The sequence below is a fragment of the Calliphora vicina genome, chromosome 1, assembly GCF_958450345.1.
Source record: "Calliphora vicina chromosome 1, idCalVici1.1, whole genome shotgun sequence".
Classification (NCBI taxonomy): domain Eukaryota; kingdom Metazoa; phylum Arthropoda; class Insecta; order Diptera; family Calliphoridae; genus Calliphora; species Calliphora vicina.
In genome coordinates this window covers 41,126,887-41,140,981 of record NC_088780.1, presented here as the reverse complement: position 1 = coordinate 41,140,981, position 14,095 = coordinate 41,126,887, and the positions used below count along the sequence as shown (strand labels likewise).

Here is a 14,095-nt window from a genome sequence, read left to right as displayed (position 1 = left end):
TTTAATGAGCTAACAAAAAATAAAATATTATAGTTAATTAAGTCAGTTCACTACGAACATAAAGTACCTCAATAAAAACTTGGTAATGATTTGCAATTACTGAATAACATACATTTCAGTGACTTCTATATGCCGCTTGCATTACTTAGAAGTAGTTGAGTAATGACTTATTTATTATCTAATATATGTGTAAGTAATTATTTAGTAAGAGTTTATATAAATATTTAAATACATATTGGGATAGTTGAATAATTTAGTTGATCATATTTAAGCAAAAGTAATTTTGTTTTTGCCAAGGACACGGAGCAGTTTCCATTTTTTCCTAATGTTTTCTTGTGGACAGACAGATATTCTTAGAATGACTCCTATATAGCTAATTTTGGGTAATTTTCATAATTCTGATTTCCTAAACAATTTTTCACAACGGTAATAATAGATTTCCAAGCTGCTGCTTCTAAATAATTCATTGAATATATAAAATCGGTGTTCTTCGTTAAAAGTCCATTAAAAATACCAGCTTTTAGTTTTTCTGTACTCAAATCTGGAAAATTTCTTGAAAGAAAGGCAAAACATGGATCAGTTTTATCTAATGCTTTCACATATAACTCCCAATTTTATGTGTTATGGAGACTAAATGATCTTATCTCTGGCAACCAATGGAGGGTTTATAACATTTTGATATCCAACCATAAATTTTTCTCTCATAGGCCAGTCTCTCTTAATCCAGCGGTAATGTTTTGCTCGATTATTATTATTCGAAACTTAAATTAAATTGTGCTAAAATTTTCAGTATTCAATTATAATATGATGGAGATCAACAATTTTCGACCTTTGATTAACAAAAAATCAAAGGTCATTGTTAAAATAACAAAATTTAATTAACAAGAATTGGATAAATTAAATTGAAGATTGTTGATTATTCAAAAATCGGTACTACCATAAAGTGTCTTTGAAATTTAAACACAAAATGTAAATTTACTGAAAAATTTAAAAAAAAACACACACTCAATGATATAATAAATGCGTAATCATTTTTATATTACACAAAAGAAAACTCTACAATAATTTTCTTTTTACTGGTTTGTTTGTATTTTTTTATTGTCGTTATTAAAATGTTAAACCACAAAAATGCCTGTAAGTACAATGTACCTGCAGTTACATAAAATAACAAGGACTATATAGTATAGTTGAAGCAAATGGAAAAAAAACAGAAAATTATAAGAGAATTACATTGTTGCCTCAAGTACGACATCATTATTATCGTTATTGTTATCACAATGAACATCAGTGGGTTTCGGCATCATTGACACCTTTATGGCAGCTCATTGTACAACACATTTTTTTTTTTTTTTTGTTATTCGTACAACTTGGGCCGTTGTTGTACAAACTCATTATTATGAAACATTCATTGCTACAAACACTTCTTTCAAATTCAAAGTCTTATGTTCACATCTTGAAGATTCTTGTTACTGGCTTCGTGTTATTTAAGAAGTTGAAAAACCAGCACCATTTGATATTCTTAAAGTTATTATTTAGTTGTATTTGTATTTAGAGAGCAACATTTTCTGTGTTAAGATTTTATGCAGCAAATTTGTGTTTCCTGTTCGTGTGTATAATGTTACGGATGCAAAGCCAGCTAACGGCAACAAGTTGCCATAAGAATGTTAGATTTTCCTTTGAAAAATTAAGGAAATCTTAATAGGTATGTATGTGTTAATGCAAACAAATGACATTGCTGTTTAACACATATAATTATACTGTAGGTAAATCAAGATTCTGTATTATACAGGCAACAGCTTTAAAATACCATAAATTTCTTCTGTTTAAAATTTTCAATGAATTTTCCGTACAGTAGTTATGCACAATCATGTCTTCTTAAAAATTCCAATTTATTGTGAATGGTGAAATCTTCAGAAATCTTCTAATTAAAATTTTATCGACCATGAAATAACAATTAACACAATTATCTTATGTTGAAATTTTTTTTAGTTATATGTGTGTTTTTATGAGTTTTTAGATCCTACAGTTCGAGGTGGCAGTCCGAAACTAGCAATATCACCTACTTTCGGGATACCACTAGCTACAGTATTAGTGAGGTGACTAGTTATTTTAATATTCTTGTCCCATTTTGTCGATTACAAATGTAAAATGTGCTCTGCATTCGATTTACTATGACAGGTTAAATAACTACTTTCTGAATTACAATACAAAAAAGTCCCTATTTCTAGACTAGTTAGGACCAGTAACGTGACGAATGCATCCGCGTTGCAAACCTGGGAATGTTTAAGTAACGACTGTCTCCTCCCTGAATGGCAACGAGTACATTCGGGACGAATGACCCAAAACATACAAGTTAGAGTAAAACAGGTGTTTACATAAAAGTTTTAACACTCCCCAGTAGTTCGACAATGATTCAATACAGCCGTAAAATAGTGTAATTTCCAATACTGTATTTTACGGGTGTATTGAGTCCTTGTCGAACTGGTGGGGAATGTTACAACTTTTCTGTCCTTTGAGAGTGTATGTTTATTTACTTTTTCAATGAAACACGAAATTTGTCCATTCCTCCTCAATTTTTTATTCATTTGTGAAAACTTTACCAGAACCACTATTACATTTGCATGTTACCGTGGTTTTAACAATAGTCCTAGAAAATTTAAAAAGTTATTAGTGGTGAAGAAATTCCCCACAACTCCATATATTTTCTATACAATGTTTCCTAGACTTCCTCTTCATTAATAAAAAGACTGTTATATATTATGGCGACCAATATTTCCATTATTGTCGACGGTCAAGATACAACTTTAGAACTATAAATGTACTCAATCTCAGGCTTTCCAGTCATTTCATTTGGTATTTGAATTTCATCAGTCATAAATGATATTTTCTAAAAATATCAACTTTATCTGATGGGCAATATTCATTTACCTGTGGTTTGTGTCATTATTTTACTTATCTATTTATAATTGCTAGCCCACAACTGTTAAAACTTTAAGATTATGAAGAAGTTTCAAAGGCTAAAGTATCGAAGATACAAAAAAAAAATAAAATGTCACGGCAATATACGTAAATGCCCTAGATAATAAAATTAAAATTTCATCACAATCGGACATCGTATTCGGGGTCAGGCATTAATGTATTAATTATACCCTACACCACCCTAGTGGGGAGGGTATATTGGGTTAGTGCTGATGTTTGTAACATACATAAATATTGCCGGAACACCCACCTTAAAGTATACCAATCTGCTCAGGATCATTTTCTGAGTCGATTTAGCCCGTCTGTCCGTCCATGTAAACTTTGTAATCAAACTACAGGTCGCAATTTGAAAGATAATTCGACGAAATTTGGTACAAGCTCTTCTATTGCCCCAAGGACGAAGCCTACTGAATTTGGTTAAAATCGGTCTATTATTTATCTTAGACCTCATACGATTGCCCCATCTGAAAATAGTTAAGCTCTCATTAATACCTTAGTTATATAGATATCCAAACCAAATTCTGCAAAAATAAGTTTTATATAAGTCAAACGCGGTCCACAATTAGTCATAGCTACCATATAGCTAGCTTTAACTAGTATAAATCTCTTAAAAATATTGGTATTCTTATAAAACTCAACACAAGTAATTTATATATATACAAAAGTCATGTCACTAAATTTTATAACGATCGGTCTATAATTAGTCATAGCTCCCATATAATGCCCATTTCCGAAAATCATTTTAATGAGTGTAGATTTCTTAAAAATGTTGGTATTCCAATAAAATTCAACAGAAATAGGTTTCATATATCTGTGGTCATAAGCAATAACCACCTAAGTCGACTTAAGAAAGATTTGAGTTATATATGCTACATTATTCTCTTCATAGAACCATATGTATACGTGAAATCTCTACCTTCCTAACTTTCTTATTTAAAAAGTTATTAATTAGAAACATATTGACTTAAGTCCTAAGGAAGACTATCGCATTTACAATAAGCGCCAAAATATACTTAAGAAAACATTCAATTATATTTTATTTTGTTTAAATAGCTTATAATGACTTTAGTTGTTATTGTTTTTTTTTTCACGAAATAAATTTTCATAAATAAGAGTGCTGTTATAAGAGCCAAACGAAGGATAAGCGATTATTGCAAATTGGCTTACTTACTTGACATGTCAACATTTAAATATGTAATAACAGCTTAACTCAATATATGCCAAGCAACAATCAAAACACTTATTTTCAACAAACGCCTAATCAGACATTAGCACTTTCAATTTAGTATTTCTGAGTTGCATTAAGCGATGATACTTGTTTTTATTAAATATTTCTCTAATAAATAAAACTTTTGTTATAATTTTTCATTTTAGCATTGTGAGGGTAAGAATCTTTGATTCTGCATTCTACTTTTTCTAATGCAATCTTTTATTTTTTTCAGAATCGCTTTTATAACTATAAATAGCTTTTTCTCAAAAACATGTTTTTTGAATTAGGCGGTTATTGCTTGTGACCACAGATATACAGAAGTCATGCAAACTAATTTTATTGCGATTGGTCCATAATTAGATTGGCGTAGAGTATTATATGGTCGAGCTTGACCGACTATACTTTCTTACTTGTTTTTTTTTAAGTAGCTATTAGAAATAACTGGTGGACACATTTTGTCTATTTTCAATAAAAAGCATTTTTGATCAACAAGGAATATTTGGAAAAAATGTTTCTGTTTTACATTTTTATAAATATAAACTATTTTGGAGGTTGTGTCACATTTTGGTACGTAGATCTGTTTGAATTAACCGATTTAGCACATTATCAAAAACAATTCCATTTTTATTTTCAACAAAGAATAATTGTGGAAAATATCGTAACAGACGGACACACGTTCGGTTATAACTAGATCGTCGTTTTATAGGGAGAAAAAATTATATATGTGTGTATGTACATTAGAGTTAATTTCAAAAATCTGATTTGCGGGTACCATCATTTTTCGGAAGGTTTTTGCGTAAATAAAAATAATAGCGTCCTTTTTTTTGGAAAATTTTCACTCCTTGTGGTGGTTCAACGCACCTAAAGACGCGCATTTTGAGCACATTTTTCTGTAGAGCAAAAACGGTTAGCCACATAACTTTTTTTAACGGGCTGTGATAGAAAGGAAATATTGGTATCGTTTTGATAGGCTTAAAATGCATTTTCATCGTTCATGTTTAAAAAATCTAAAATTTTTTTTTTTATTTTTTTATGAAATTTGCGACCCCTGTTGTGGGTTTTTTGAACTATTTTTAAGGATTCAAAAAACATCAATTGTATTAATTTTTGATGCAGAAAGGACTGGTAAATCAGATTTGCAATATATTCAACCGTTTTTGCTCTACAGAAAAATGTGCTCAAAATGCGCGTCTTTAGGTGCGTTGAACTACCACAAGGAGTGAAAACTTTCCAAAAAAAGGACGCCATTATTTTTATTTACGCAAAAACCTTCAGAAAAATTATGATACCTTAAAGACATAAGAACTCTAATGTACATATATTAAATTCTCAATTAGATCAACATTTATATACATATGTATAAAATTTCCCATTAATTGATTTTTTGAGCTGACAGTCCCTTATTTAAAATTATGTATTTCAAATACGAAAATACATACGTACTCTTATCCACTTTTTAGTAATTTTATTACATTTACTCAAAGGGAACCATATGCAATTGTGGCATTGTATAAAATATACCCAAGAGGTGAATTTAACAACATAAGGAAAACTTTTCCTCATAAGGCGGCCTAATAATCAATTGTAGAAATATTCCTTTCATCGCAATTCCAGCCAATTTTAAATACACAGTGTACTTTTACTTATATGCTTTAAAAAACCATTTATAACATTTTGTTCCTTTTGTTGCTATTTCTGCCAAGATAATTTTCTTTTATTTTTCAATCTATATATATATATTTTTTTATTTTTTCTTTCAGTTTCCTTCATTTCCTGATGATGCTGGTGATGTTATTAATGTGCAATTTTTTTTCTCTCTATCTTGTCTTAAGAAAAATACACAACACTGCATTAAAAAACCGGCAACAAAAAGGAAAAATTTACTAAAACAACTTACCACACCTTGTTGGTGTATATGTACTCGTCTACATATTTTGTGGGTGTATAAGTTGTGTTCCCATATTTTTTCGGTTTCCTTCTGTACACGAGTGTGCTCACACACATACACTCAACTATACTTATTTATGTTAACAACTTCCTGTTTTGCATTTTTGTACTTTTTGCTTGTTGTTTATAACGCTTATTCGCCTGTATTTTGTATGTTTGTGTAACTACATTCTTAATGTTTAAGTGTTTGGAGTGAGGGGCCCTGCTGGTACGTCTACATATGTACGTGTGTGTATGTGCTTGTAAATATGTGTCGTTAACTACTAATACTTACAAATGTGAACATGTGTGTACTGCCAGCAGCTGGGTTTTGATTAAGAATTTCTTTTGAACAAAAGTTTAGCCTCCATTTTTCGTACTTTACAAATTATTTGTTGTTTTTTTGTACTTCACCATGATGATAAGGCTGATAGACATATAAGTATGTCATTGAATTAATAATTTCAAGAAGATTCATTAGCGATCCTGTGTGAGTTGAAATCAAAATTCTGAAGATCTTAGTGTATATCTGATATGCTTTGGAGAACTTTGCTATTGAAAATCAGCAAAATCGGTCTATCTGGTGAAGTGATATGAACTAGTGATGTAGTAGTTTCACCAAACATCACAGAAAAACACTTGGTTGTTCTGAATTTGACCATATTCAGTAAAAACTTTTAGAGTTCTTTGGACATCCTTGTTTTTATTATTTTATATTTCGAAATAATCGCGATTTTATTCACTATTTATTTTTTTAGAAAATTTACATTCGATTTAACCTTCATAGGGTATTCGGGTAAAATTTGGCACATTTTGATATTAAAATTGAGTTTTTTCTAAAAGTGAGCGGTTGGTATTTTTGATATTTTATGATTTTTATTTAATTTCAAATGTAAACATCTACGTTAGGTATTTTAAAAAAAAGATGTCTATAAAATTTGTAGGGTCATATTTGACCTGGAGCAATACTCTTGAATTTTTGTTACACACAACAAAGCTATATGCTTTCTGAATTTTGGTAGCACTATATATATGGGCAATTCCATGTCATCGTACGTGACATTTGTATGCCTATAGAGTGGAGATTTAGCAAAAATAAGAGTATCTGAAAAATAATGTGGTCTTAGTATTTCATTCAGAGGGTACTATATTTTTAAAAAAGTAATAAGATCTTTCTAAACAGTGTAGTTCAAAATATCGAACGAAATAAGGGTATATCGTACGTGACATAAAATTGAAGGAATTTTTAGGTACATGTAGAAATATGCGAGGCGTTGTGTTTTCTCTTAATTTCTTACACTAAACCAAACATTTTTCCCTTACAATCCATCACATTTCCATAAAAACTATCTTTGAAAAATAAAATTTAATATCGTACGTGACAGATTCTTTTATAGTAAAAAAATGGTTAAAATTTTACCGATTTTGAAATTAAAATTGTTTTTTTCTAAAAGTGAGTGGTTGATATTTTGGTTCAAATTTGACCCGAAGATTGCTAACGTCAGTAAATTTGAAGATCATTTAAAGGTTAATTGAAATATTCTTTTTTTTACGAAATTTATGTCGGATTTTATTGATTTATAATTTATTTGAAATATAATTATGTCCAATTTAGACTTTTTAAAAATGTATGCATGTTGCAAATTCAAATGTTCTCCACGTGAAATTTAAATTTTTTTTATATAATCTTGAATTGATTTAACCACCAAATTAGCATTTATTTGTGACTGAGAGTCCAACTGTTTTTAATACTTTTGATATTTAACAATAAAAGTGTTGTCCATACAAAAAACAATTTATTTACAGGCTGTTTATAAAACAAGATTGAGTCAGCCAAACGAAAATTTATCACGTATTCTGTTGTTATATATATTTTTTGAGATATATTTTGTTCAAATACGTTTTTTTAGGCTTTATTTTGATTTAAATAAAAATGGATTTCTAGAAAAAGCTCTACGAATGCACGAGCTACACCTTGTGATGAAAACCTATGAATTCTGACTTACAGTTCTAAAGGTATTAACAGATTTTATGTAGGTATTTTGCACGCATTCGTCAAAAAATATGAAATTTTAACCCATACAAAAACCATATTAAAATATTATCTTATTCCTGAAAAAAAACCTTAAAAATTGAACTCACCAAGGTCTAGTTATGCTAAAATGTATATTTATTTTTGCTTCAAATATTTCTGTAGTTAAATATTCCCAATAAATAATATCTTTTTTTTACTTTTTCCGAATAAATATTTGCATTTATTGAAAGAAAAATCTAATTAAATATTACAAAAAAAACGTATGCACATATGTATGTATATAGTAAATGTAAACTTTATTTATAAAATTTGCAAATATGTAAACTAATATTAATGAAATTGATTTCAACTACAGAGAAAATCAAGCAAAAATATTTGATTTGTTTATTGTTTTCTGGCAATAAACTTTAAGAAAGTTTATAAATTTTTAATTCCAAGAAAATTAAATCTTTTAATTATAAGAAAAAAGAAACAATATTGATTTAGGCTTTGATTTTGAAATATGAAAAACTTATGCAAATAAATTAAAAACAAGTAAGAGTGTTGCATTCGGCTGTATAGAATCTTATATTTCTTATCATTCACCAAATTATAGTATAAAATATATTTTTATTTATATTTTTATTGTTTTAATCTAATTTTTAGTTTTAAAACAATTTTTCCCGATTTTGACCAATTGTATATCAGACTTACTATGGCATTATATACGTTGTTGCAAATGTCTTTATAATATCTATCATTAGATATTCATATTGTCTATATTAATGACTTAGTATTCAAGATATAGATCAAAAATAGGTAAAAAATCGAGCTTGTCTTGGTCATGTTTAAATCGAGCTTGTCTTGGTCTGAGTTTAAAAATATAACATTATTTAAAAATGTAAAATTTTTGTCAAATATGAATTTATTCGTAAATACAATATTCCCAGCAGTTAAGCAAGTTGTCAATGTATCCCTTATAGACAGCAATTTTCACTAATATCTGATCAATTTGCTGGCTGCAATTTAATTATTATTTCATTTGACACGTATGTGATCTCTGTATTGCATAGAGAAGTTAATTGGTTATCTTTACATGCCATGTAATCTAGCGTGATCGAAAATGAAAAATTTAGAAATTACAAACGGAATGACAAAATTATATATACCCTTGCCAATCATTGTGAAATCTTTTTACATACCATCTCTTTAATATCATTATTAATTAATACAAATTTATAAATTAATTTTTTTTAACATATTTAATAAAAATCCGTTATTATAATTAATGATTGTTCATTAAAAAAGCCAAATAAAAAACTGTGCGATATAAATCTTTTTCATCTCAAAAAAAATAAGAGAGCTAAAAAAGGCCAACATCAAAGTTTTGGCCACATTATGTCCTTTTAAGCATTTTTGGGTCATTTTATGAAAAATTATTATAATTAAATTTTCCACATTTATGCATTTAATGGGCAAGACAAAAACCCAACTACCCACCATCATGCGAGTGAGCGAGAATAATAATTTGTATGCATTAAGATTAAATATAAAGTAAAACTACTACCAGTTTATATGGCATGAAATTAGATTATAGCGTTAATATGTTAAAATAAAAAAAAAATATAAAAAAAAACTGAGCGGTCACTCCATGTGAACTTTAATGTATACTGGTAAATGCATATATTAAAAAAAAGAAAGTAAGAACCTCGACAGAAGAAAAACCAAAGCGAATTTAAAATTTGTATGTAACTTTAAATTAACAAATTTGGTACGGTTTAGATCCGGTGCCTTGTCGAACATATCGGTCAAAAAAAGTTATATATTCCCGGCTAGGGTTTTTATCCCGGGAATTCCCGGTACAAATTTCCCGGGAATTTAGCCAATTTTTCACTACCCGATTCCCGGGATTTTTAGTCGGGAATCCCGGGAATTAAACACTGACGAAAATACATAGAAAACAAGTAAGAACTCTGTTTTTTTTCACCAAAAAATATTGAAAAGTTTTTTACTCTTTTTTATTTATTTGGGGTTTTTTGTATGAAAATTTAAAAAGAGAATTCAATATTTATAGAATTTATTTCTTATTGAATCATTCTAATTTCTTTAAGTTTCTTCTTCAAATCCATTACAAAATAGCTTCAAAAATTTATTAAATGACTAAATTTTTCTTCAATTAAAATCTAGTACAAAAAGATTTAAGACAATTTTTTCAATTAATTTTTAAATGATTTGATTTAACAAAAATTTAATCATTCAAAGTTTGAATAAATTCCGTTATTAATTAACTTTAAATTTAATTCTGTTTAAACAAAGGCTTTGGAATGAATCTAAAAAATTAAATATTAGAAATGGATTTATGGAATGAAAGGTTGACATTTTTTAAAAAAAGATTTTAGTGAATTAAGCTCAAAGTTTATTAATTATTTCGAAGCTCTGATATTTAATAACACTCTGCTACAAAATGCAAAAGTTATTAAACTTTTTTGAAAAAAGTTCGAAAAATTTTACCCTGTAAATTCAAAATTTTACAAATATTTTTTTTCTACAGTTTTCTGTTTATTTTTATTTATATGCGCTGGGGAAGAAAATAAAAATTGTGTTTATTAAAAGTTAAATAATTTTTAGAATTTTTATCCGATTTGAATAACTAAAACCATGTTTTGTTAAGAACTAAATTTCCTATATATGTTGGTATACATTTTTATAAACTTTCTTATCAAAATAAGCTATGAAAAGCGACTAAAATCAAAAATCTTGATAAATCTTGTTTCTCTTTTAGATATTCTTAAGAAAAACAATACTTATAACTTAAAAATAACCCACGCGAGGCCGTTTTCCAAGTTATATTCCATCGTAGAACCTTGTAATTATAACACTAAGTTGTATATGAAATTTGGCTATAATATTCCTAATTTACAGTATCATTATATATTTCGGGAATAGCCGGGTATCCGGGAATGTAGAAAAAAATTTCCCGATTCCCAGAAATCAAAAAAGTTCCGGAAATTAAAAACCCTAGTCCCGGCACACAGTGGTATAGAAAAAAATAGAGGGAAATAAATATGTAACTTCTAAACGGTATGCCCGCTTTAAATGAAATTTCACATGCACAAAGAGGAAGTGTTGCCAAGTTTAAGTTTTGAATTTGGACCTCATGGGCCCACCAGCGGCGCCACTAAGGTCGTCAAAGTAGGATACCTCAGGTATGTTACATATTTTGTGTTCCAATTTCAAAAAACTTACACATATAGAATCTTCTCATCGAGCACTACAAAAAACCGTCGTAGCTCTCAATTATCTCTCTTATTAGGAGCTACTCGCATTTGAAAATTAAATTTTCAAAATTTTTACCTACCCTAGTCCAGTTTTTTTATAACAGCGGATTCAAATATTTCCCGATTTTCTCCAATTTTCCTTCCTTGGAGTAACAACAAATGCATGTGTCAAATAGAAAAATAACTCTTTAAAACTAATGACTAAGTCCAGAGTTATATTTTAAATTTTATAAATTTTTAAAAAGGCAATTTTTTTGGGAAAAAAGTCCTTTTTTTCCTTTTAAGTTATCGCAAAAAATTTCTAAGATGATGTATAAGGAATTAATACTTTTTGAAAGGCTAACATTTAATAAAATATTTTAAATATAAAAAAATTTAAATTCAACACATTTTTGGGAATTGCGGGATTGCTGTATATATGTTTCAAAACCTGTTTTTATTTTATAACTGTAAAATTTCACTAAAAACTATTTATAAATAAAATTAAAATTTTAATTTGAAAATTTTGCATCTATGCAAAAATTCAATAAAAACTATTTTTTGTCATATTTTTCAAAAAAGTATTACATGCATTTTTTAGTTGTCAAAAGTTATATTCATTTTTTAAAAGTAGACCAACTCCTCTATCCACCTTAATTAAATTAATTAAGAAAAACTTAACAACTCGCAGAGAATTTACCTATCACTGTTATTTACATTCATACAAATTCTGTTAGGTAGGCAACATACTTTTTTATGAATTTCTATGTTCGGTAAATTAGGTACATTGTAAAACTATTGAGATATATATATATATCTCAATTTATAGACCTGACCCAGCGTTCACTAACCCCTAGCATTTGTCGCATAGTGTAATTTAATGTTTAAATCAAATATTTATTTAAATGATTTATATTTGGATAATATTTCGAGCAATATATGCTAATTTTTGAATGTTAACAAATAATCCAACAAACTAATATTTACTGTAATTTTCTAAATTATGAAATACAAATTATTAAATTTTTTTCCAAAAATATGCACAAGGATAAAACTCTAATTAAAATCTAATTAGTTTTAGATTAAAATGGCATATTACAGTAATTAGTTTTATTTTAATTTTAATACATTCTAACATTATTTGATAAGAGGTTTTAAAATATTTGTCGAAAGCTAATTTATTACTAACTCATAAATTCCAGTTAAAAATAGCAAATAGTTTAACGATAAATCTGTAATTAGTAACAAAACTAATAATAGACTTAAAAAATATGTAACTATTTTATAGAATTAAATAATTTTGTAATGATTTTATATGATATTTGTAAAAGACATTTTAAATGCTATTAATTATTTTATTAGATAAAATTACGATTGTGTTGCTTGCAACATGATTATAATGATTATTGTGTATAGAAAATATTATGTGGGAATGGGAATGGGTAAAATATATTAATGCTTACTCTTAGTTGTGGGACAAAATTCTATGAGTTTCTCTACCTCATTTGTTTTAAATGTAAATTATAGAGAATTTTAAATAATTTTGTTCCTTTTTTATATATTTTTCCAGTAAAACATATTTTGCTTTGGCTTTCCTCATAATTTGAGGTTGCATTATTCTGAGTTTAAAAATATAACATTATTTAAAAATGTAAAATTTTTGTCAAGTATGTATTCGTAAATACAATATTCCCAGCAGTTCAGCAATTTGTCAATGTATCCCTTATAGACAGCAATTTTCACTAATATCTGATCAATTTGCTGACTTCAATTTAATTGTTACCTTTACATGCCATGTAATCTAGCGTGAAGTGTCTCTAAGTAACCTAGAATGTAGTCACTTTGAACGTTTATTTTGTACAGCACTTTTTTTTGAGTAATACCTATAAACTAGTTTTATACAAATTGTGTTAATATAATTCTCATACTGTTTATTTTCTATTTGCTAAAGTATACTGACATCCCACGTAACCTAGCGTGAAGTCAATTTTTATAGAGTGTAGTCACTTTAAACTTTTATTTTGTACAGTTCTTTAGATATTAGTTATTTTACGCACCAGTAGTAATCTATTGGAGAGTTGTCGCAGGAAGGTTTCTTAACAACCAATCGATGACTTTCTATGAGAAGTATTTTAGCTGAGATTTAAGGTCAATTGGCACGTGTAGATGTTGAAAAAACTAGCTATGTGGCTGGTCAAGTAACCAGTTAGGTAGCTAGTAAGGTATCGGACTCTATGTAACCGGTATGTGAATCCAATGCATTGACTACTTTTGTACAAGTTACCAAACACTCTCATTGTAATCCAAAATGCTTTGGATATGTACGTGTTAAAATAACTAGCTAGTTATTTTGTCACCCTAAATGATAGGTAAAATCATTAGTTCGGGACAATCTCCTAGAACTGTTGGGTACATACATGTATATGTACATGAATAGCTTCCCAACAAAGTATGCAATAAATTTTATAGTAATTTTTATATTGTTCATGTACATTCTCCTGCAACTTCATTTGAAATTTTGCATAATTATAGTAAAAATGTAGTAATAGTTTGTAATAAATATATTTTTTCATTAGGAAATGCATAAAAATACCAATGAAGGGCTGAATGATTTTAAATAACCTTCACCAAAATGTACTTCCCAATTGATTTCTAAATAATTAGAACATTTCTAGAATATATGTCAGTAAGCGCAGGATTTTTGTGTGT

General features: G+C 28.0%; 1 protein-coding gene across 1 annotated transcript in view; it reads left to right on the top strand.

Moving 5' to 3' along the window:
• Positions 1-14,095, top strand: part of LOC135963740 (uncharacterized) — a 123,457-nt gene that overhangs the window by 63,856 nt on the left and 45,506 nt on the right. The gene's annotated exons all lie outside the window — the stretch shown is intronic.